This window comes from Pogoniulus pusillus, chromosome Z (genome assembly GCF_015220805.1).
Source record: "Pogoniulus pusillus isolate bPogPus1 chromosome Z, bPogPus1.pri, whole genome shotgun sequence".
NCBI lineage: Eukaryota > Metazoa > Chordata > Aves > Piciformes > Lybiidae > Pogoniulus > Pogoniulus pusillus.
In genome coordinates, this window is record NC_087309.1 from 5,769,938 (window position 1) to 5,792,410 (window position 22,473).

At 45.9% G+C, this 22,473-nt stretch overlaps 1 protein-coding gene across 2 annotated transcripts in view; it reads right to left on the bottom strand.

Moving 5' to 3' along the window:
* Window positions 1-22,473, bottom strand: part of GHR (growth hormone receptor) — a 185,663-nt gene that overhangs the window by 156,799 nt on the left and 6,391 nt on the right. Inside the window, exon 2 of one of the 2 annotated variants that reach the window (XM_064140353.1) lies at window positions 2,526-2,593. The exons of the other annotated variant lie outside the window; for it this stretch is intronic. The gene's annotated coding sequence lies outside the window, so the exon portion shown is untranslated. The remainder of the gene's footprint in view (window positions 1-2,525; window positions 2,594-22,473) is intronic. 2 annotated transcript variants of the gene reach the window in all.

Consider the following 22,473-nt stretch of genomic DNA (forward strand, 5'->3'; position numbering starts at 1 on the left):
GTTTAACTGTTGCTTAAAGACATGGTAGGAAGGAGAGTAGGCAGGATGATTTCTTCACTTTTAAGAGCAGCTCAACTCTGAATTCTTGTACTTGGGTATGATTTGGGCAACATCCTGTTAATCAGGAGCACATTCTTTCTTCTGAAATAACAATATGACCAAGAGTGTTCTAGCAAGCAAACACAACTGCTGCTTATTTTAGCAAGAAAACTCATTTTTCATATATATAAACAAGCATGACTCAGTCCTACATATTAGTTTCACTAAGAACTTCCTGTCCTTTCCCTGCACTTGCAACAGGCAACTCCACACCAAAACATGCCTTGTTACGCTCCCTCCAAATAGCCTGGTACTTAAAACAAGCCCTCTTCTCAGATCCATGTCTCTCAGCCTGTAACAGTAGCTTATGCATAGAAATCTCACTGCAGGATTGGGACCTAAATAGCATTGACACAGACAGAGCAACTTATCCAGATGCTGATAAAGGGTGGGTGTCAGGAGGATAGGGCTGGTCTTTTTTTTCAGTGGTGTCCAGCGACAGGACAAGAGGCACTGGGCACAAACTTGAGCTTAAGATGTTCCATCTAAACATGAGGAGGAACTTGTTTATTTGGAGGGTGGTAGAGCACTGGAATGGGCTGCCCAGAAAAGTGGTAGAGCCTCAGTCTCTGGAGGGATTCAAAACCCACCTGGATGCCAGCCTGTGCAACCTGCTCTGGGTGAACCTGCTCTGGTGGAGGGGGGTTGGACTAGATGACCTCCAAAGGTCCCTTCCAATCCCTCTCATTCTAGAACTCTGATTTCTGTACATCAGTCCATTCACAGGCTGAGAAAGAAGATGTAGAGAAAGATGTTGTTTCTACTCTGTTTTAAGCAGTTGAGGCATTAACACACCAAAGACAGTGAATGGGATTATATTAAAAAGTTATTCACTTGTCTATCTTACCACAGGCATTCTCCACCCACCCTCGTGGTGAGGAGCTTCTTTCTTGTATCTAGTCTAAATCTACTCTCTTTCAGTTTAAATCCATTATCCTTTGCCCCATCACTACATGTCCTGGCAAAAAGACCCTCTCCAATAGTCCTGGAAAGGGCTGTTTAAGTACTAGAGGGCTCCTACATGGTCTTCCTGGAACCCTGTCTTTTCCAGGCTGAACAGTCCCTGCCCTCTCAGCCTGTCTTCACAGAGGAGGTGCTTCAGCTCTCTGACCATCTTGATGGCTCTCCTCTGGACCTGCTCCAACAGGTCATGTCCTTCTCATGCTGGAAGCCTCAGAGCTGAGCATAGTACTTTCTTCTGGAGCTTTAGTGTTTATGATTCCCAACTGCAAAATCTGTAGCAGCAAGGAAAGTTATGAACTTTGATTTTTAAAGGCAAAAGAAAAGCACAGTATACCTCTTCTGACAGCCTGCTCTAGGGCAGGGTGTCCCTGCCCACGGCAGGGGGGGTTGGAACTAGATGATGCCTGTGGTCCCTTCCAACTCTGACTGATTCTATGATTCTTTAAAAACTAAATGCTTTCAGGCATTTAACATCAGCATCTGCATGACCAAATCTCTAGGAGGGTGTGAAGCAGAGGTACACAGGCAGTAAAACAGAGAATGAACCTTATCATATATATGCATTCACCTCTTTGCAGCAGCCTTTCCCTAAATCTCTGAAGATGACATTATCAAGGACTCTGTAACCTAATAAGGAAATATTTCAGTGTTACTGAATTTTGAAATATTCTGGTGGACAGTAGGGAGTTTTGGGGGGTTTTTTTGTTTGTTTTTTTAAACCAACCCCTTTATTACAGTCAATTTGCTGTATCAGAAGCTTATGGTCATCATCTCTGAAAGAGACACCAGACTTCCCTTGATTAGCTTGAATAGAAATGAGAACATTGCTTTTGTGTGCACTCTTCTCTCCTGCCTGGTTTGCAAATTTTTAATTTAGTATCAGTAGCATTAACTTTCTCCATGTGATTAATTCAACAGGTTAAAAAGGTCACTTAAATACATTGAACTCATGAAAGCAGTCCACGGTGCACAGTAATTATATCTAAGCTGTCACAGTGGAAATGGAATGCAAATTTATTACTGTTGTACAAAGAAGAAAAACACCGAACACTCAAACAATGAAGAGCCCCAGCTTCAAAGTCTCTGTGAAACAGTCCTCACCATCTGGCACTGTGCTCTCTCCTTCCCATTCCTCAAAAGCTAAGAAAACAGCAATTAAAAGATAAAATAATCCAGCACCTTGGGAAGCCAGCCAAAGAAGCAGGCTACTCAGTCAGATGGGAGCTCACCTCTTGCTGCACCTGCAGCCAAGGCTAACTTTAAAGGAGAAAAGAAGCAGTGATATCCAAGAGGAGACAGGCTGCAGGACAATAGGGCAAGCTGTGCCACAGAGAATGGGTGAAGGAGGTCAGGAGATCACTATGGAGAAGTACTGCCTGCTGTGGATGTTCCCATCTACAACCCATTCCCCACTCACCCTGCAAGCAAGAAACTTCCAACTGAACCCTGTGCACACTTCCTACCTGTCCATCTCCCTCTTCAGGTATCCACTCCATCCACTCATTGTCTCCAGCAATTCCCATCCACGTTGCTTAAAAAAAAAAATACAGCAACATGCAACATATCCACGATCTGTCCCTCCAGGAGCTGTCTGAGCAACAGAGGATGATCACCCTCAGCACAGTTTGGAAACTGTGCTCGTGTTCCATTTTCCAGGAATAAGCCCTCTGACAGAAAAGGGAATAAACAAGAAAATGTGTACAGGGATCATCCGGAACTTTAAGGACAAAACTGTGCTGAGCAAGAGCAACGGCCTTGTGTACTCAAAAGTCAACAACCAGATTCCAAGTATTTTAGAATATGAACTCAGTATTTCTTTGGTTAACAAAGTTTACAAACCTGAGCTGATGCCAGAGACAAAGAAACATTCTCATTTTGCAACGAATGTCAGGGAAAGCAGAAAGTTCACGGGAGAGCTTACCCTCTAGCTGAACAAAACCATCCTGCCAATTTAGGAGCTGTATTGGAAAAGGTTTTTATAAGAGGCCAAATGGTTAGGGTCAAAGGGGAACAGACACTTACTTCAGACACCACAGTCATCACCGTAACCTATGAAAAAAAAAGCAGTGCCAAGATCTCTACTGACTACAAACCAAACAGGACTTTGTGCTCTAACAAAGGGCAGTGCCAGCAGCAGGGTACCAATGTTACTTTAAAGCAGTCCCATGACTCCACAGCAAAACCTCACCTCCACAGACCTAACGCAGCAATAAAGATGTGTGGATGGATTTCTTGCTAACAGAGGACATGAATTGATAAACATGAGCAACCCATGCTGCAGAGTGTCCTTGAGCCCATCCTGAAGGCAGGAACAAAGACGGTGAAGCACACACCCACGTCCAGCTGCAGGAGGCAGGGTCTGCTGGCTGCAGGAGGCTGACCCTACAAGTTGTTATGTAACTTTAACCTATCTGTACCTCACACATAACCTTAAGCCTATCTGTGCCTTCCACATGTACCAATCTTAACTAAGCCAGCTATGCACACCTCTTCCGAGTTGGCATGTAAGTTGCTGTATCACTGCAATAAAGGAGATTATTGGAGAACAACCATATAACCACACCAGTGTTGGAATTGTTACTCTGGGGTGCAACGCTGGCAAAGATGGGTCTTGTATATTTTGCTGAAGTATTTTTCAGTCTGAGCACGACTTTAGGCAGTGCCCAAACAAAAACAACACAAACAAACAAATGAACATCTAAATATTTCCAGTGATCCAAGAGAGTTTTCTCATTTCATTACTACAATATCAGAGTTTCACTGAACAATGACTAAGAAGTACGAGTAGTTTTGGAGGATAAAATAAAATAAAAAGGAAAAGGTGTTTGGAGTAAACCACAAACTAAATGTGAGCAGTTGACAAAATGCCATTGTCTCCCAGGCACCAGGAATTCTGCAGCACATGCCAGACAGGTGATGCTACTCCTTGATGCTACTAAGTGCCACTTCCCCCTTGGCTGCTTTGCCTTTCCAGTGTTGCTGCCCTAATGTCCTGGAGTCCTGTATACCCCTAAATTCCTCTCCCTCTGTGGTTTGAATGGGAGATGAAAAGGCATGAAGAGACCTGTTTCCCTCCCCCTGCTCTGCAGGCATGAAATGGGGGTACCAGAGTCCCTTCTGGCATTAGGGGTGCCCATGCAGTGCCTGCACTGGAACGGGTACCTGCACTGGAATCGGGCTGGGGATTGGCTGTGGTCTTCGCGCCTAGGAAGCGGTAACTCTGCTCTTTGCCTAGGAAGGGTATAAATATTGCTAGTCCTGCCTTAGAGTTCATGTCTGCCTTAGAGTGGCTGGGTAGATTCTGCAGAAGGAGCCCCTGGCGCTCTGCTCCTGTGCTAGTTTGAAGCAGGCTAGAATGTTTTGGTGAGAAGAACTAGATTACAGGCCGTGAAAGGAAAACAATGGTGATGTCTGCTTCTCTCAGAAGTCTCGCTGAGGAGTTTGGGAAGAAGAAATGAAAACATTAGATAACACTCTCGCCATCTTTGTCTCATTCTCTGGCTGGGCTGCTGACTGAGCTGCATCTCTCTAACACACCTTCCACTCACCTTTGCTTCTTAACCTCTTGGCCGAACCTCTATTCTTCCTTGGGACTGGGGTAAGGTTGAGAAGAGTAGGGGGAAGGTGAAGGGGATGTTGGGAGCCCCTCCTGGGGACTCAGGGTTCTGGGAGGGGAGTTGTGTTTCTGTATTACCTTTTACCTTGTCTATTTCTGTCTATAAGTGTATATACTGTAAATCTCTGCTTGTATATTGTGCCAGATGTAAATATAAGCTTCATTCATATTCCCAGAGCTGGCTGAGTCTAGTCTGGGTGATTTCTAAAGGGGGGGGGGGGGGGGGGGCAGGAAACACCCAAGCCATCACAGCTCCACAGGATAGCTTCCCACCATTAGCACCCTTTATGCAGGCTCAGTAGGCCTTAACGACCCTCAGACAGCCTCTGAAAGAGAACCTGAGGGGACAAGCAGCTGGACCACCCTTCTTTCAGCCAGCCTGACTCACCTGTGAGTAACTTTGGCTCAGCTTTATTATTAGCGGGGAACGTTATCATTTAATAGCTCAGCCTTTTCCAACTTCTGACTTCAAAATTAGTCAAATTACCTATGGTGTCCTTGTAGATCTTCTCAACCTAACCGAACCTGCTAATTAAAAACTAAATTAATTTCTGTATATCGTTTTGGGGGTGGGTTTTTGGGAAAATAAAATAACTCTATATAAAATTCCTGACTCGGCTGCATTAACTCCCTGCCTCCACAACAAATAATTAGAGAGAACTGCAGAAAGGGGCAACGAAGATACAAAGGTCAGAAAATCTGGCCAGCTGAAAAAGGCATTTTTCTTGAAGAAGAGATGTGAGACATTCAGAGTGTAAGGAGGAACAAGGCAAGCACAAAGTTTGACAGACTAGAGAGGTTGCTGCAGCAAGGAAGTGGTGGTTGGTGGCTTGCGGTGGCTGGCATCCTATCATCAGCACTGACTGCAGTAAGTTGTTTGGTTTTATGTTGTTGGTTTGTTTTTCTTTTAATTAAAAATAATGTTTAATTATTTTTAATTAATTAAAAAATAGTTAAATAGATTTTGCTGTTAAATAGCTGTATTTCAGACCATGTGGAGCTCATCTGTCACTGCTCTGGGGCTCCACTAGCCCACCCACACAGGAGGCAAGAGCTTTCCTATCCACTCTGCAAACTCTACCAGGACAGGGAGGTGTGTCTGTCCACTCAGTGCCTATCATGGTGCTGTCATGATAGCATCATAGAATACACCAGACTGAAAGAGTTCTCCAACATCATCCAGTCCAACCTAGCACCCAGCCCTAGCCAGTCAACTAGACCATGGCACTAAGTGCCTCAGCCAGGCTTTGCTTGAACACCTCCAGAGACAGTGACTCCACCACCTCCCTGGGCAGCCCATTCCAATGACAATCACTCTCTCTGACAACAACTTCCTAACATCCAGCCTAGACCTCCCCCAGCACAACTTGAGACTGTGTCCCCTTCTTCTGTTGCTGGTTGTCCAGGAGAAGAGACCAACCCCACCTGGCTACAACCTCCCTTCACATACTTTTAGACAGCAATGAGCTCTGCCCTGAGCCTCCTCTTCTGCAGGCTGCACACCCCAAGCTCCTTCAGCCTCTCCTCATAGGGCTTGTGTTCCAGGCCCCTCACCAGCTTCATTGCCCTTCTCTGGACACCTTCCAGCACCTCAACATCTCTCTTGAGTTGAAGGGCCCAGAACTGGACATAGCACTCAAGGTGTGGCCTGACCAGAGCTGAGTACAGGGGAAGAATAACCTCCCTTGTCCTGCTGGCCACACTGTTCCTGATGCAGGCCAGGATGCCATTGGCTCTCCTGGCCACCTGAGCACACTGCTGGATCATGTTCAGCTACTCTCTACCAGTACTTTCAGGTCCCTTTCTGCCTGACTGCTCTCAGCCACTCTGTCCCCAGCCTGTAGCACTGCTCGGGGTTGTTGCGGCCAAAGTGCAGAACCCTGCACTTGGCCTTGTTCAATCTCATCCCGTTGGCCTCTGCCCACCTATCCAGCCTGTCTAGGTCCCTCTGCAGGGCTCTCCTACTCTCCAACAGATCCACATTTGCTCCTATCTTGATGTTACCTGCAAACTTACTGATGCTGGACTCATCTCCTCATCCAGGTCACCAATAAAGCAGTAGTGTTGTGCCTACCACAATCCCTATGCAAGATTATGATCTTGCACGTGGCATCAGCAAACAATCATTTAGTAGAGTTCATGATGTTCAAGGCATTTTAATATCCTTACTAGTGTGATAAAAGCACTGTCTCTATAAAAGACAACTGACAGCAGTTTGCCTAATGCCAAAAACCAATTTAGCAACAGAGACTTCTGATGTGGTGGAAAAAAAAAATCTCTTTGCCACATCCATATTAATATATAGTGCTACAGGAGGAATATTTTTTTATTTCTAGTCAATTTGTGCTGTTATGCAATTAAAAAAAAAAGAAGTAATTTCACTCATGTGAATACATTTGAAAATACTTGAATTTATTAACTGAAACAGTGTTTATTTAGCTGTTTTCAACTAATTAGTAATTAAAATAACTTTAGACTGAGAACCTATTTTTTCGTTTAAAATGCCTTTGACCACTTAGCCATTTATGAGCTATACAGTCCCAGCTACTTCTAAGAAATGAAACTGTCTCAAACCAAAATTAACTGGCTTGGTTTCCTGAAAAATTTACTTTTCCAGAAAAATTACTACATTTTTCATCCAGCAAGAGGCAAGCTTGTAATGAAAAGCTTAGATATTTCCAACCACAGAAAGATCCATTATATCTCCTCTAAATCATAGAATCAACCAGGTTAGAAGAGACCTCCAAGCTCATCCAGTCCAATCTATCCCCTAGCCCTGTCCAATCAATCAGACCATGGCACTAAGTGCCTCAGCCAGGCTTTGCTTCAATGCCTCCAGGGACAGAGACTCCACCACCTCCCTGGGCAGCCCACCCCAATGCCAATCACTCTGTGAAGAACTTCCTGCTAACATCCAGTCTATACTTCCTCTGGCACAACTTGAGACTGGAGCAGGGAGGTCATTCTGCCCCTGTACTCTGCACTGGTTAGACCACACCTTGAGTCCTGTGTTCAGTTCTGGGCCCCCCAGTTTAGGAGGGACATTGAGATGCTTGAGTGTGTCCAGAGAAGGGCAACGAGGCTGGGGGGAGGCCTTGAGCACAGCCCTACGAGGAGAGGCTGAGGGAGCTGGGATTGGTTAGCCTGGAGAAGAGGAGGCTCAGGGGTGACCTAATGGTGTCTACAACTACCTGAAGGGAGGTTGTGGCCAGGAGGAGGTTGCTCTCTTCTCTCAGGTGGCCAGCACCAGAACAAGAGGACACAGCCTCAGGCTGCGCCAGGGGAGATTTAGGCTGGAGGTGAGGAGAAAGTTCTTCACTGAGAGAGTCATTGGACACTGGAATGGGCTGCCCGGGGAGGTGGTGGAGTCACCGTCCCTGGGGCTGTTCAAGGCAGGATTGGATGTGGCACTTGGTGCCATGGTCTAGCCTTGAGCTCTGTGGTAAAGGGTTGGACTTGATGATCTGTGAGGTCTCTTCCAACCTTGGTGATGCTGTGATACTGGTTGCCTGGGAGAAGAGACCAACCCCACCTGGCTACAACCTCCCTTCAGGTGGTTGCAGACAGCAATGAGGTCAGCCCTGAGCCTCCTCTTCTGCAGGCTGCACACCCCCAGCTCCCTCAGCCTCTCCTCACAGGGCTGTGTTCCAAGCCTCTCACCAGCTTCATGCTGTATTTAACAATACCTTCACTGTCATACCTCATCAGGCTACATTCAAAGTCCCTATAAAACCTCAGATTTCAGAAATAATAAACAATCCTACATGTATTTTAAGTAAGGCACAAAAAGGCAACCAGTATTGGGGAGTGCCAGATTTGCTGGCATGTGGCCAACTAAAAAAACCTATTCAAAGCACAAGTAGTCAGTACACAGAACAGCCACATGTGACTCTGTTTTGTTCAGCACCATAAATTATCCTGCCCTTCCTGGCAGAAATGGTGCCTGCCAGTTCTCTAGGGCAGGTATCTCTGTATTTGTTTAGCACAGATGAGTGCATTGCAAGCTGTGGCAATGCCACCGTGTTAGTAATAAATTATTGTCACCCCAGGCAAAAGCCTCTGCTGTTGTTTGTCACAGCAGACAACACACACCAGGGAAATTCTGCACATACCATTGAAGAGCAGGAAGCTAACAGAGGTGGCTGAATTAAGGTTTTAGGGCCTATCATAGAAGAGTCATTATAGAAGGAAAATAATTCAGGGATTCACTGCAGACACTTGATACACCATGTGAGTGCTCTTCAACAACTTTACAGTGTCACCCAGTCAGCCACCATGAGGTCACATTTCCTGTCTACTGGTGCAGCTAAATCTTGTCCACTCTTTCCTGCCTAAGGCTTGTTTTTGATTGCATTGCCCTTGGCTGTAGAGCTCTGAGCTACCCTGCCACTGAATACACAAACCACCTTGCAGGTGACTAAGAGATCCCAACGTCTCTCTTTGCCCTGTGCTCCAAGGCTCCCTCTAGACCCAGCCCTGCAACAAGGCTGACATCTGGTACGTGGGGCTGGTAGAGGCTCATGCTTGGCCAAAACTGACCTGACTGTGAGATGCTGGCAAAGGAGTTGACTATCCCTTCCTGATGGGAAGAGTCTACCAGGGGCTCCCAGCCTCTCCTGCTTCCAGGCAGCTGTGGGGCAAGTTGTACCAGTCCAGAGAGCATCCTAAATACCAGCCAGGGATGAAACTCAGGTACCCCACACCACAGCATATGCTGCAGCCCCCACAGCAGAGAAACCAGACTGTTCCAAATTAATCAGTCTTAAGCAGACTGTATTTCCCTTCAATCCCCAGACACAGCCTTCAAATGCATTTCACACCTGAATCTATCAGCAGCCTGTGTTTTGACATGACCTTTACAAACTGTGTCACTCTTAGTTGTGGTGACTCTCAAGATTTATCTTCTGCATTAGGAACTGCAGCTCTCTAGGGAAAGAGCTGGCTCTGATACTTTAGCACATTGTCCCAATAGTCAAGAAGCCAACTGACAGTCAAGAGAGAGTAAAAAATCTCAAGAAGCAAAGGGAATGCCATCTGGGAAGCTCTCAATCCTTCACTAGCACAGTTTTAATTCACCACCAGCCTCAGCAGCATTACTGTAGCTTCCTGGTAGCCTATCTCAAGGGTCAGAACTCTAAATCTACTTCTGAATACATGTGCATTTATGAACTTGTGTGTATAAAACCTGGCATGCAACCACATTTTCCTGCAGTGAAACAAGCCACAGTTTACAGAATACCTGAAAGGAAAAAATAAATCACACATGTACAGGCTCTGCAAATAATAAAACATGCTTGACGACCAATTTCCAGCTGTGAAATGTAACTGACTCACTCCTTTAATATAAACTGCTTAGTGATAGTAAGAGACTAATCAAGTTACTCTTTTGAAAGGAACAAGTTGATATGTCCACATATTGTTTTTTTTTAAATCCAAATACTCTTCCAACTCATGGAATATTATTTTTGTTAGCCTAGTTCTAGAGGCATCTTAGCTGCCTTTAAAAAAAACAACAACTAAGAAATAACCAAACATATCTTTCTGTCTACAAAACACACAAGGACATGCCAGAAAGTAATTAGGAATGACAAGCACAGTATTCAGTTTTCATTCTGGAAAGTAAAATACTTAACAACAGATACAAAATGCTTTGGCTTCAGCTCTTTTATGAACAGCTGCCATGAGTAATCTGAAGGGCAACAAAGCTGGTGAGGGGCCTGGAAGACAGCCCTGTGAGGAGAGGCTGAGGGAGCTGGGGTTGTGCAGCCTACAGAAGAGGAGGCTCAGGCAGACCTCACTGCTGTCTACAACTACCTGAAGGGAGGTTGTAGCCAGGTGAGGGTTGGTCTCTTCTCCCAGGCAACTAGCAACAGAACAAGGGGACACAGTCTCAAGTTGTGCCAGAGGAAGTATAGACTGGATGTTAGGAGGAAGCTCTTCACAGAGAGAGTGATTGGCATTGGACTGGGCTGCCCAGGGAGGTGGTGGAGTCACTGTCCCTGGAGGTGTTCAAGCAAAGCCTGGCTGAGGCACTTAGTGCCATGGTCTAGTTGACTGGACAGGGCTGGGTGCTAGGTTGGACTGGATGATCTTGGAGGTCTCTTCCAACCTGGTTGATTCCATGAATCTATGAAATACAATGGAACAGGCTACAATAAATGCATGGGTGAAAAAGCATAATTTTTTAGATCATGGCATTAAGTGTATTCATCTATGCCATAACATGGACCAAAGATACCACAGCACAACATATTGGTTGTTTATCTCGTGTGTTTTTCCAACCTGGTTGATTCTATGTGCCAATCCAGTTTTCAGGCAGAGTTCAGACAACAGCGAAATTAAAAGACAGGGAAGGAGGTCTGTCTAATCACACCAGGTATCTATCAGAGATGGAATCATCAGAGCAGAGGGTCTGCAGAGAAGACTCCACAGAGTGAGACTGGTTTGCACTTAGGTCCTGCCATATTTCCTTTCTTTCTGAAGGGTGAGCTTTTAGCCATTCTGAAGCTGGTGAGGAGATGCCTGCTTCCAGCAGAAGTGAGTCAGAGACCAAAGTTAGATATTAAGACAATCTAATGTTGTTTGGTTAAATTTTCCTGGATTTTTGATAACAACCACTAATTAAACTTGATATCACAGTCTAAATTTGCTGAACATTTGCTTAACTGAGCAAACACTTGGATTTCTTGTATGGTATGGAAAACTTCATAATAAGCAGATGTGCTAGTGATGGACAAGACATTCCTACTGCCACCTTGACTAGAAATCCTCTTTCAAATCTTACCAGAAACAGAGTTTCTTAGGCTCAGCTGGCTGATGAAAAACACAAGGAAGTTCTATGATGGAAAGAAGTTGTTCTTTTTATCATGCAACTTGGCAGCAATAGGTTATTTAATACCTACCTGTCCCAAACAACACTGTCCCTGTATTTCAATTACTTAGCAAAGTGGCTGTTCAGGGTATTATCCCCTGCCTCACACAAAAGGCTTGCTGCCAACCGGGTCATACAATAATCAGCAAACCAGAGCCGAGGAAGCACGCTAGATTCCTCCAGCAGCACCTACCACTGAAGCCATCACATAGGCTTAGTCAATATAGTGCTGGATTTTCACTACTTGAATAAAGAACTTCTCAAGGAAGTTTGATTGGCAGATAAGTTTAACAGCCTGACTCCACATTCAGCCATGAATCTTTAATTCGTGCCCTTTCAGCTCATGCTACTGCTGGAAAGAACTGCTTGAAGAGGAATAGCCTTGCTTGTAGGTTCCCTGAACAATAGGGCTGGATACAGCACTCATGAAACACAAGCAGCACCTGGCTTATTACTAGTTTGAATACTGCCTAACGAGAGCACTAAACAATGACCAAATGCTCAAGCAAGTTCAAAGAGAACTAGAACAAACAAATAAAACCCCCAGAATAGCTATAGTGGTTCTGCTACAGTTTGGAGATCAGTGGCATGAGCACAGCCTCTGAAGCTCCAGGTATGGCTGAGGTCTTTCTGAGATCTCCCTGCACTCGTGGCCAGGGGATACAGCCTTGTTCTCAGTCACAAGCTGTGCATCGCTTCCAGCAGCTACTGCTTACTGCTTGGAAAATGCAGACCAAATCTTTCACTTCTACCCTGTGATCTATTCTACAATTCCTTTTTCTCTGTTCCATTAAAACTGACAAATAGAAGAGGTAATATGCACTGCCAGAGGAGCTATCACGATAGGTGAGGCAGACTTTCCTCATAAGCATCATTTCTACCTGCTTGCTTGCGATTCAAAATGTAGAACAGTCCACAGAGTATTAACAAACCTTTGCAACAACTGCAGTGACAACTGACATGGGGTAATTCCAGGAAAATCAATCCTCCCTGGAGTGGTTGCTGTTCTCTCACATTCAGCACCAGCATCTGGCAACAAGTGACTCTGAGTAACTTTGGCAAAACTTGGAGAGACTGGTTTGAATTTCCTTCACAGCTTTTCAGTGCCTAACTTTTAGCAACTGAAATGGAAACACTACTGATGTGGGTCTTCTAAATCCCATGGTAATTATTTCTAATGGTCATCGTGGCACTTCTTTCCCACTTCGACATCTGCTTAAACTTATAATTCATTGTCTGTGTCCCACACAGTGACTTGCTGGTAGCAAGGAGAGGATGGGCAGCCAGCATAGATGTATCTTTGAACCAACAGCCAGAAGTAAGAATGCTACATGAAATACATGCAAAAATTGTAACACTGTCAGCAGAAAGAAGCCCTGTAAGGTGCCATCCTCTAGAAAGAAGCCACCAGGATGCAAGTATACCTCACCAGACGCAGATGCACGTGTGATGAAAAAAGTCAAAGGAATATGAGCGATGCTCTTTGTTTTCACTGTTTCTTATTACAGAACAACACAAAGCATAGCATTAATCCTTTTCTGTACTAACTGAAGTGCTTTGCTAAGACAAAGACATAAGGAATGAATGGTAAGAGCAGTAGGGGTAAAGAGTCAACAGCTGCCAATAATGCAGAACATGTGAAAAGGTTTGTGTTGTTCACTTAGAAATGCATACTTTCCATCCTTGACCTGCAGCGTTAGAACTACTGCCTGCTCTATATGTCTCAGCCCCTTTATGCATCTCAGAAAACTTATGTAAGGTGAAAAAAATCAGTGCTAACCTCTTTGATGCATTTCAGCACTTTTTAATTGTGGCTCTTTGAATGCCTTGATTCCTCTGGTACTGACTGCAGGATTACAGCACCTACAAACGATCGCCAGCCGCCTGTGCTACCAACTGCACCAGCAGAACGAAAGAGAGCAACGTTCATCTTTACCCAGAAGATGCCTCATTTCTGTCCAATAATTGCTATAATCATAGAACCAGACAGGCTGGAAGAGACCTCCAAGATCATCCAGTCCAACCTATCACACAGCCCTAGCCAGTCAACCAGACCATGGCACTAAGTGCCTCAGCCAGGCTTTGCTTGAACACCTCCAATAACAGTGACTCCACCACCTCCCTGGGAAGCCCAATCCAATGCCAATCACTCTCTCCGTGAAGAACTTCCTCCTAATATCCATAGTTTCTTGTTCAGGTTTCCTGCTATCGTCTATTAGCAAGAGTCAGCCTCCACTGGTATCATGCTTCCACTAGCTTCTACAGCTTTACCCTCCTAGGGACACTTCAAGTGGGCTTTATTGTGTGCCGCTAATCCTGCTCTGCTATCAGAGGAGATTGACTGCTGAGTTCACATACATTACCATCAGCTCTGAGAGAATTCAATTTCTGCTCAGTTGCAGTCCAGGGAAAGCAGCCAGAGAGAACAGGGAATGGTGCAGAAGGAAGCTGTGCTTGCAGGCTGCTGAGCAGGCCATTGAAGCCCAGGCTGCCTCCTCCAGCCAAGCACAGCTCAGCACTTTCCCTGAGCTGACTTCAGTCTGTGCTGCTTGGAAGTGCTCCACAAGCCACAGCTCGTGAACAACCACGCTGTTTCTGACCAGAAATTTTAATAACATTTTTTAAGATCATCTATCTCAGCATTTGGAAAATACCAATCTACTAGACTATGAAGCAACACTGTGGACACAGGGTTTTGGAGCCACGCTGCCAAAGCACTGTGACATGGCAAGAGATATAGAACAATCATCAGTCCTGCAAGAAGAGGTTCCCATCAGTCCTTCTACATTTTCTCTAACTTACACAATGGGTAAAATCTCACCCAAAACTCACAGAATCATAGAAACTAAAATCACAGAAACTAAAAGACAACGTTCAGTTAGAGGAGCTAAATGAAGGAAGTGATTTTGCTAGGTCTGCTAAAGAATACAGACACATTAAATATACAATAAAGGAACCTACAGTTCAGGAACATGGATGTCTCCTTTCCTCTTTTGGAAGAAAAAAGATCTTTATTGTTCTGTTAAAGATGTGCTGAAATCTGACTGTGCCCTCAATAAGCTGTGGACACTGTGGTAATATTTGACTTTGCTAATGAAACGGAAGAAAACAAGAAAGCCTCCTACAAAAGCCCCTGCAAATAACCTGCTGCCTTCTGCCTCATGGTCACTATGGACACTAACACAGCAGACTTTCAAGGTGTTCTTCCACACATCCTCCCCCATCCATACTCTGCACTCTGTCAGGCTGGGTTATGGCAGCTTTTCCACAGGTTGAGTCAATAATTCCAGTGAACATCACCTTAGTAGGTTACAGATGCTTTCCACCTACACAGCCAGTAAAAAAGTGAGAACACAAAAGATATTGATGAACAGAGGGCTGAAGCACCTCTCCTGTGAGGAGAGGCTGAGACATCTGGGGCTCTTCAGTCAGGAGAAGGGAAGGCTCCCAGGTGACCTTATTGTGACCTTTTGGTATCTGAAGGGGGCCTAACAGGAAAGCTGGGGAGGGACTTTTTAGGGTGTCAGGTTGTGACAGGACTGAAGGGAATTGAGCAAAACTAGAAGTGGGTACATTCAGATTGGATGTTAGGAAGAAGTTCTTCAGTGTGAGGGTAGTGAGACACTGAAATAGATTGCCAATGGAGGTGGTGGAAGCCCCAACCCCGGAGGTCTTTAAAGTCAGGCTGGACGTGGCTCTGGGCAAGCCGATCAAGTGTGAGGTGTCCTTCCCCCTGGTAGGGAGGCTGGAACTTAATGATCCTTGTGGTGTTTCCAGTCCTGACAATTCTACGACTCTACATATATATATATACTGTAACATAAAATCACAGATGGTTTAGGCTGGAAGGGACTTTTAGAATGTCATCTAGTCCAACACTCCTGAAAGGAAGCATGAACATCTTTAAGTAAATCAAGTTGTGAGAGTCCCAGTACTCACAGCCTGTCCTCATAGGGGAGAGGATCAGCTCTCTGATCATCTTTGTGGCCCTCCTCTGAGCCTGCTCTGACAACTCCATGGCAACTGGTCTGTAGTTTCCAGGGTCTTACTTTCTTCCTTTTTTGAAGATGGGGGTTTGCGTTTGCTCTTTTGCAGTCAGCAAGGATCTCACCAGATTGCCATGACTTTTCAAACATGATGTACAGGGGTTTGGCAACTTCATCTATCAGTTCCCTCAGGACCTGCCGGTGGATTTTGTCAGGTCCTGCGGAGTTGTGCACCTTCAGGTTCTTTAGATGGTCTGTGCTAGTTTGAAGCTAGCTAGAATGTTTTGGTGAGAAGAACTAGAGTACAGGCTGTGAGAGGAAAACAATGGTGATGTCTACTTCACTCATAGGCTTGCTGAGATGTGTAAGAGTAAGAATACAAACATAGACAAGGCATTCAGTCATTGCCTGGGCTTTGAGTTGTATTTCTCTCTCTCTAACCTAACCTGATTAATCCACCTGCTTCCTAACCCCCCTGGCCAAACCCCCATTCTTCCTTGGGCATAAGGCAACATCTGGGGTAGGGTAGAGAAGGGTGGGAGAAGGTGGAAGGGTGGTTGGGAGCCCCTCCTGGGCACTCAGGTTTCTGGGAGGGGAGTTGTGTTTCTGTATTACCTTTTCCCTTGTCTATTTCTGTCTATAACTGTATATACTGTAACTATCTGCTTGTATATTGTGCTAGCTGTAAATATAAGCTTCATTCAATTTCCAGATCTGGCTGAGTCTAGTCTGGGTGATTTCTAAAGTTGAGGGGAGGGGGTAAGTAACACCCAAACCATTGTGGAGAGACTTTGCTAACAGGACATGAAATGATAAATATGCGCAACCTGTTCTGGGAAGTGTCCTTGGGTCCATCTTGGGACCCAAGATACCAGGCACTGGGTAGCACCCCCCACATGCAGCTGCAGGGGGTGGAGTGCCAGCTGCATGTGGGCAGAGTTAGCCAGCCCAAGGGGCCTCTTCTCCCAGGCAACCAGCAATAGAACAAGGGAACACAGTCTCAAGTTGTGCCAGGGTAGGTATAGGCTGGATGTTAGGAAGAAGTTCTTCACAGAGAGAGTGATTGGCATTGGAATGGGCTGCCCAGGGAGGTGGTGGAGGCACCGTCCCTGGGGGTCTTCAAGAAAAGACTGGATGAGGCACTTAGTGCCGTGGTCTAGTTGACTGAATAGGGCTGGGTGCTAGGTTGGACTGGATGATCTTGGAGGTCTCTTCCAACCTGGTTGATTCTATGATTGAGAATGTTATTGTATATCACCCTATCCATGCCATGCTTGTAACCCTGGACCAACTGGAGCTATTCACATGTACCAATCCTAAACTAAGTTAGTTGTGCACACCTCTTCTAAGAAAGCATATAAGTCACTGCAACACAGAAATAAAGTGGAGAATGACCATCTAACCATATTGGTGACCCAAGAGTCATTTTATCCCAGATGCAATGCCAGCAAACCACCACAATGATCTCAAACCTGATCTTCAATTAAAGTGGGCAGATTTTGACTTTCACAGCCCCAGACCTTTGTCTTCCTTAAACAAATGATAACAGTCTTAAACATGCCCTTTTGATTATTCATAGAATCAACCAAGTTGGAAGAGACCTCCAAGAACATCCAGTCCAACCCAGCACCCAGCCCTAGCCAGTCAACCAGACCATGGCACTAAGTGCCTCATCCAGGCTTTGCTTGAACACCTACAGGGACAGTGACTCTACCACCTCCCTGGGCAACTCATTCCAATGCCAATCACTCTCTCTGGCAGGAACTTCCTCCTAACATCCAGCCCAGACCTCCCCTGCCACAACTTGAGGCTATGTCCCCTTGGTCTGTTGCTGGTTGCCTGGCAGAAGAGACCGAGCCCACCTGGCTACAGCCTCCCTTCAGGTAGTTGCAGACAGCAATGAGGTCTGCCCTGAGCCTCCTCTTCTCCAGGCTAACCAATCCCAGCTCCTTCAGCCTCTCCTCCTAGGGCCTGTGTTCCCTTCAGACGGTGGAACCAAATCCCAGTTTTTCCAGTATCAGCCAACAGCTCCCCATGCTTTCATGTCCTGATGCCTATTTACACATATGCTACTTTTTTCCCCCCCAAGAAATTATCCACAACTTGCATGCAGTCCCTGGCTCTCGATGCCCCCTTTTAGGCATGGAGAAGAGGAGGCTCAGGGGTGACCTCATTGCTGTCTACAATTACCTGAAAGGAAGTTGCAGCCAGGTGGGGGTTGGTCTCTTCTCCCAGGCAACCAGCAACAGAAGAAGGGGACACAGTCTCAAGTTGTGCTAGAGGAAGTATAGGCTGGATGTTAGGAGGAACTTGTTGGCAGAGAGAGTGATTGACATTGGAATGGGCTGCCCAGGGAGGTGGTGGAGTCACTGTCCCTGGAGGTGTTCAAGAAAAGCCTGGATGAGGCACTTAGTGCCATGGTCTAGTTGACTGGATAGGGCTAGGGGATAGGTTGGACTGGGTGATCTTGGAGGTCTCTTCCAACCTGGTTGATTCTATGATCTAGCAAACTGAAACACCTGTAGAACATGTTCATCCACTATGGAAAACTTGTCTCCACGTCTACTTAGGTACCCCTTGTGGTTTAATCAGGTTCTCAGGTTCCTCAGGCTAGAAATAACACTCAAACAATAGACCAAAATTCTTTAAAAAATAAATAAATTTGACAGTCATACCTCAGCATGTAAAACAGGAGTGTGACTGCAAAAGCTTCTGTATGTCAACACCAATGTCAACAATTTGCCAGGAGGAGTCTCTCTCCCTAAATCTTATGTTCTCTCTTTTTGACAGATGGAATTCTTATTCCCACAAGATTCACAAAGCTGTCTTGGACTTTTACAGAAAGAGACTTCTGCCAGCAGTAGTACAACAGGAGAGCAAAAGGGACCTGCAAAGATTTTCACAAGATCTTTGGTTACTTTAATAAACATTAACTTTATATAATTGAAAAAATTCAGGGTTCTACACTTCGGCCACAACAACCCCAAGCAGTGCTACAGGCTGGGGACAGAGTGGCTGGAAAGCAGCCAGGAGGAAAGGGACCTGGGGGTAATGGTAGATAGTAGCTGAACATGAGCCAACAGTGTGCCCAGGTGGCCAGGAGAGCCAATGGCATCCTGGCTTGCATCAGGAACAGTGTGGCCAGCAGGACAAGGGAGGTTATTGTGCCCCTGTACTCAGCACTGGTCAGGCCACACCTTGAGTGCTGTGTCCAGTTCTGGGCTCCTCAATTCAAGAGAGATGTTGAGGTGCTGGAAGGTGTCCAGAAAAGGACAAGGAAACTGGTGAGGGGCCTGGAGCACAGCCCTGTTGAGGAGAGGCTGAGGGAGCTGGGGTTGTTTAGCCTGGAGAAGAGGAGGCTCAGGGGTGACCTCATTGCTGTCTACAACCACCTGAAGGGAGGCTGCAGCCAGGTGGGGTTGGTCTCTTCTGCCAGGCAACCAGCAACAGAACAAGGCGACACAGTCTCAAGATGTGCTGGGGAAGGGCTAGGCTGGATGTTAGAAGTTATTGTCAGAGAGAGTGATTGGCATTGGAATGGGCTGCCCAGGGAGGTGGTGGAGGCACCATCCCTGGAGGTGTTGAAGCAAAGCCTGGATGAGGCACTTAGTGCCATGGTCTGGTTGATTGGCTAGGGCTGGGTGCTAGGTTGGACTGGATGATCTTGGAGGTCTCTACCAACCTGTTTGATTCTATGAAATACAATGGAACAGGCTACAAAAAAAAATGTATGGGTGAAACAGCATTGTTTTTTTAGATCATGGCATTAAGTGCATTCATCTATACCATAACATGGATCAAAGATACCATAGCACAACATATTGGTTATCTCGTGTGCTTGATAAAGCTTCTACAAAGTTATATGCAATAAGCCAGGAAAAATCGTGACATATAAAGCATTTTCATGGAAGTATTCTTCCACTCCTCCTTGCTTCGATGCAAGTTAGCCAGGTCTCCTGCATCACTTATTCAGGTGAATGATACCCTTCCTTAATGTCACTGTAAGCATCCCTGTGGTCTGCCAAAGCCTTAAGAACAACTAAGCAGTATCCACTGTAGTTAACACACTTGTGTGCAACTTGTGGTGGACAAATGACATGTCACTAAAAACAGTGTCCAGTACTAGCAAAGAAATGAAAGCTCTCAAAGCTCTTAGAATCATACAATCAACCAGGTTGGAAGAGACCTCCAAGATCATCCAGTCCAACCTATCTTCCCCAGCCCTAGCCAGTCAATTAGACTAAGTGCCTCATCCAGTCTTTTCTTGAACACCTCCAGGGATGGTGACTCCACCACCTCCCTGGGCAGTCCATTCCAATGGGAAATCACTCTCTCTGTGAAGAACTTCCTCCTAACATGCAGCCTATACTTTCCCCGGCACAACTTGAGACTGTGTCCTCTTGTTCTATTGGTGGTTGCCTGGCAGAAGAGACCAACCGCCACCTGGCTACAGCCTCCCTTCAGGTAGTTGTAGACAACGAGGTCACCCCTGAGCCTCCTCTTCTCCAGGCTAAACAACTCCAGCTCCCTCAGCCTCTCCTCACAGGGCTTGTGTTCCAGGCCTTTCACCAGCTTTGTCACCCTACCTGTCATTTCAAGAAAATTAAGCTAGTTAAGTAATATAGGTAACTAAAACCAGCAGTAATGAGGCACAGGCTGCTTTACAACAGTAATTGCTTTTTCTGAAATGGTTTCTGTGCTGAAATGGCCACTCTTATTAAATACACTTTAATGCTGGGAGATATCAGAGCTCACCACATGGTTCCACAAAGAATAGCCTCCCTCAAAGGCAGATGGAGGGGCCATTTCTCCTTATCCCAAGCTGCAGTCTCTCCACGCCGTACATGCTGTCCTGCACCAGCAGAACTGGGCGGCACATAGAAGGCCAATATCTCATAACAAACCTGTCCCCTGTGCAGTGTTTGCTACCACCATCCTCCAGTATAAGTAGACATAGAAACTCACTGCTGCTCTCCAGAGGTCAGAAATCACAGATGAAAGGCATAAAGTACCTTGGTACTCCCACATTCTCTCTGACCCTATTGCTCTGCCTTTGTAGCCACCACTCAGAACAGCTCATCCATGCATACCAGACCAGCAGACTGGTACACTGGTACTATGTGGAACAAGAGCTCCATCCATCATTCCTTCTGGTGACTCGGCTCACAGTGGCAAGCATGTACATATGTTCTACAGAAGCCAGAATTAGATCAGGTAAAACCAAAATGGGATGAGATTTAACAAGGCCAAGTGCAAGGTTCTGCACTTTGGCCACAACAACCCCAAGCAGCGCTATAGGCTGGGGACTGAGTGGCTGAGAGCAGTCAGGAGGAAAGGGACCTGGGGGTACTGATAGATAGTAAGCTGAAGATGAGCCAGCAGTGTGCCCAGGTGGCCAGGAGAGCCAATGGCATCCTGGCCTGCATTAGGAACAGTGTGGCCAGTAGGACAAGGGAGGTTATTCTGCCCCTGTACTCAGCACTGGTCAGGCCACACCTTGAGTGCTGTGTCCAGTTCTGGGCTCCTCAATTCAAGAAGGATGTTGAGGTGCTGGAACAACGAAGGAGGGCAACGAAGCTGGTGAGGGGCCTGGAGCACAAATCCTATGAGGAGAGGTTGAGGGAGCTGGGCCTGTTTAGCCTGGAGTAGAGGAGGCTCAGGGGGGACCTCCTTGCTGTCTACAACTACCTGAAGGGGCATTGTAGCCAGGTGGGGGGTGGCCTCTTCTCCCAGACAAGCAGCAACAGAACAAGGGGACACAGTGTCAAGTTGTGCCAGGGTAGGTATAGGCTGGATATTAGGAAGAAGTTCTTCACAGAGAGAGTGATTTCCCATTGGAATGGGCTGCCCAGGGAGGTGGTGGAGGCACCGTCCCTGGGGGTCTTTAATAAGAGACTGGATGAGGCACTCAGTGCCATGGTCTAGTTGATTGGATAGGGCTGGGTGATAGGTTGGACTGGATGATCTTGGAGGTCTCTTCCAACCTGGTTGATTCTATGAAAATACAGATCATGAGGTGTGATCTGCACATGCTGTGAAGTAGAGATGGGCTCAAGGAGTTCTTACTGTGCTGCATCCTGCCAAGTTACTTAACATCTGACATAGCTCTTAGAGCTGCTCTGTGCTTGAACACAAACTGTAGCAGTCATTACAAAAGCAATGGTTTCCTTAAGAGCTTCTTCATAAATAAAAGGTCCATAGTGTGACCCGGACGTACCTGACTAAGGGCAGCCATAAAAAGCAATCAAAGCCAAAGATTCAGCAGGTCATTGCTTCCAAGTGATTTTCTCTCTCAGTCTTCATCCCAGACCTTCCTTGTCTGGGCAGAACAGATAAAGCTTTCTCCCAGAGGAAATCACAAGCAGTGCTCTTCAGCTCACACAACAGACAAGAACTATAAGGACACCCACACTCTTCTCACTCCATTTTACTGCCTGACATAAAGCCACTTGCAATCTCACAAACAGTAAAAGCACCAAACGTTTCAAACACCAAAAAGTTCAACTTTTTCAGGTGGTAGCAGTATACAAAGCATGGCTCAGAACACTTACAAAGCAAGTTTGTAACCTGCTTTGTGAACAAGCCTTCAGTACCAAATTTAAACGGCGTTTGCACTGGTGTGATAAAGGGGAGCTCACTGCACCACAATTCATTCCCAGGACATAAATTCCCATTTGTGTGTGGAAAAGGCAGGAGGGAAAAAAAAAAGAAAAACCCAACACATTAAATATAGCAGAAATCAGAGCTGCTAGCTGAATATTTGCGAGCAGCTGGGAACAAGGAGTACAGTTTATGCAGTGAAGCAAAAACTAACAAGTATGCTCATTTAACCGAGACAGCTGAAAGGAAATGTGTTGGTTCTTTCAGTCTGCTTCTTCTGGCCTACAGACTCTCTTTCATGGTCAGCCCATAGCTACCCAATCCACAAATTCCAACAG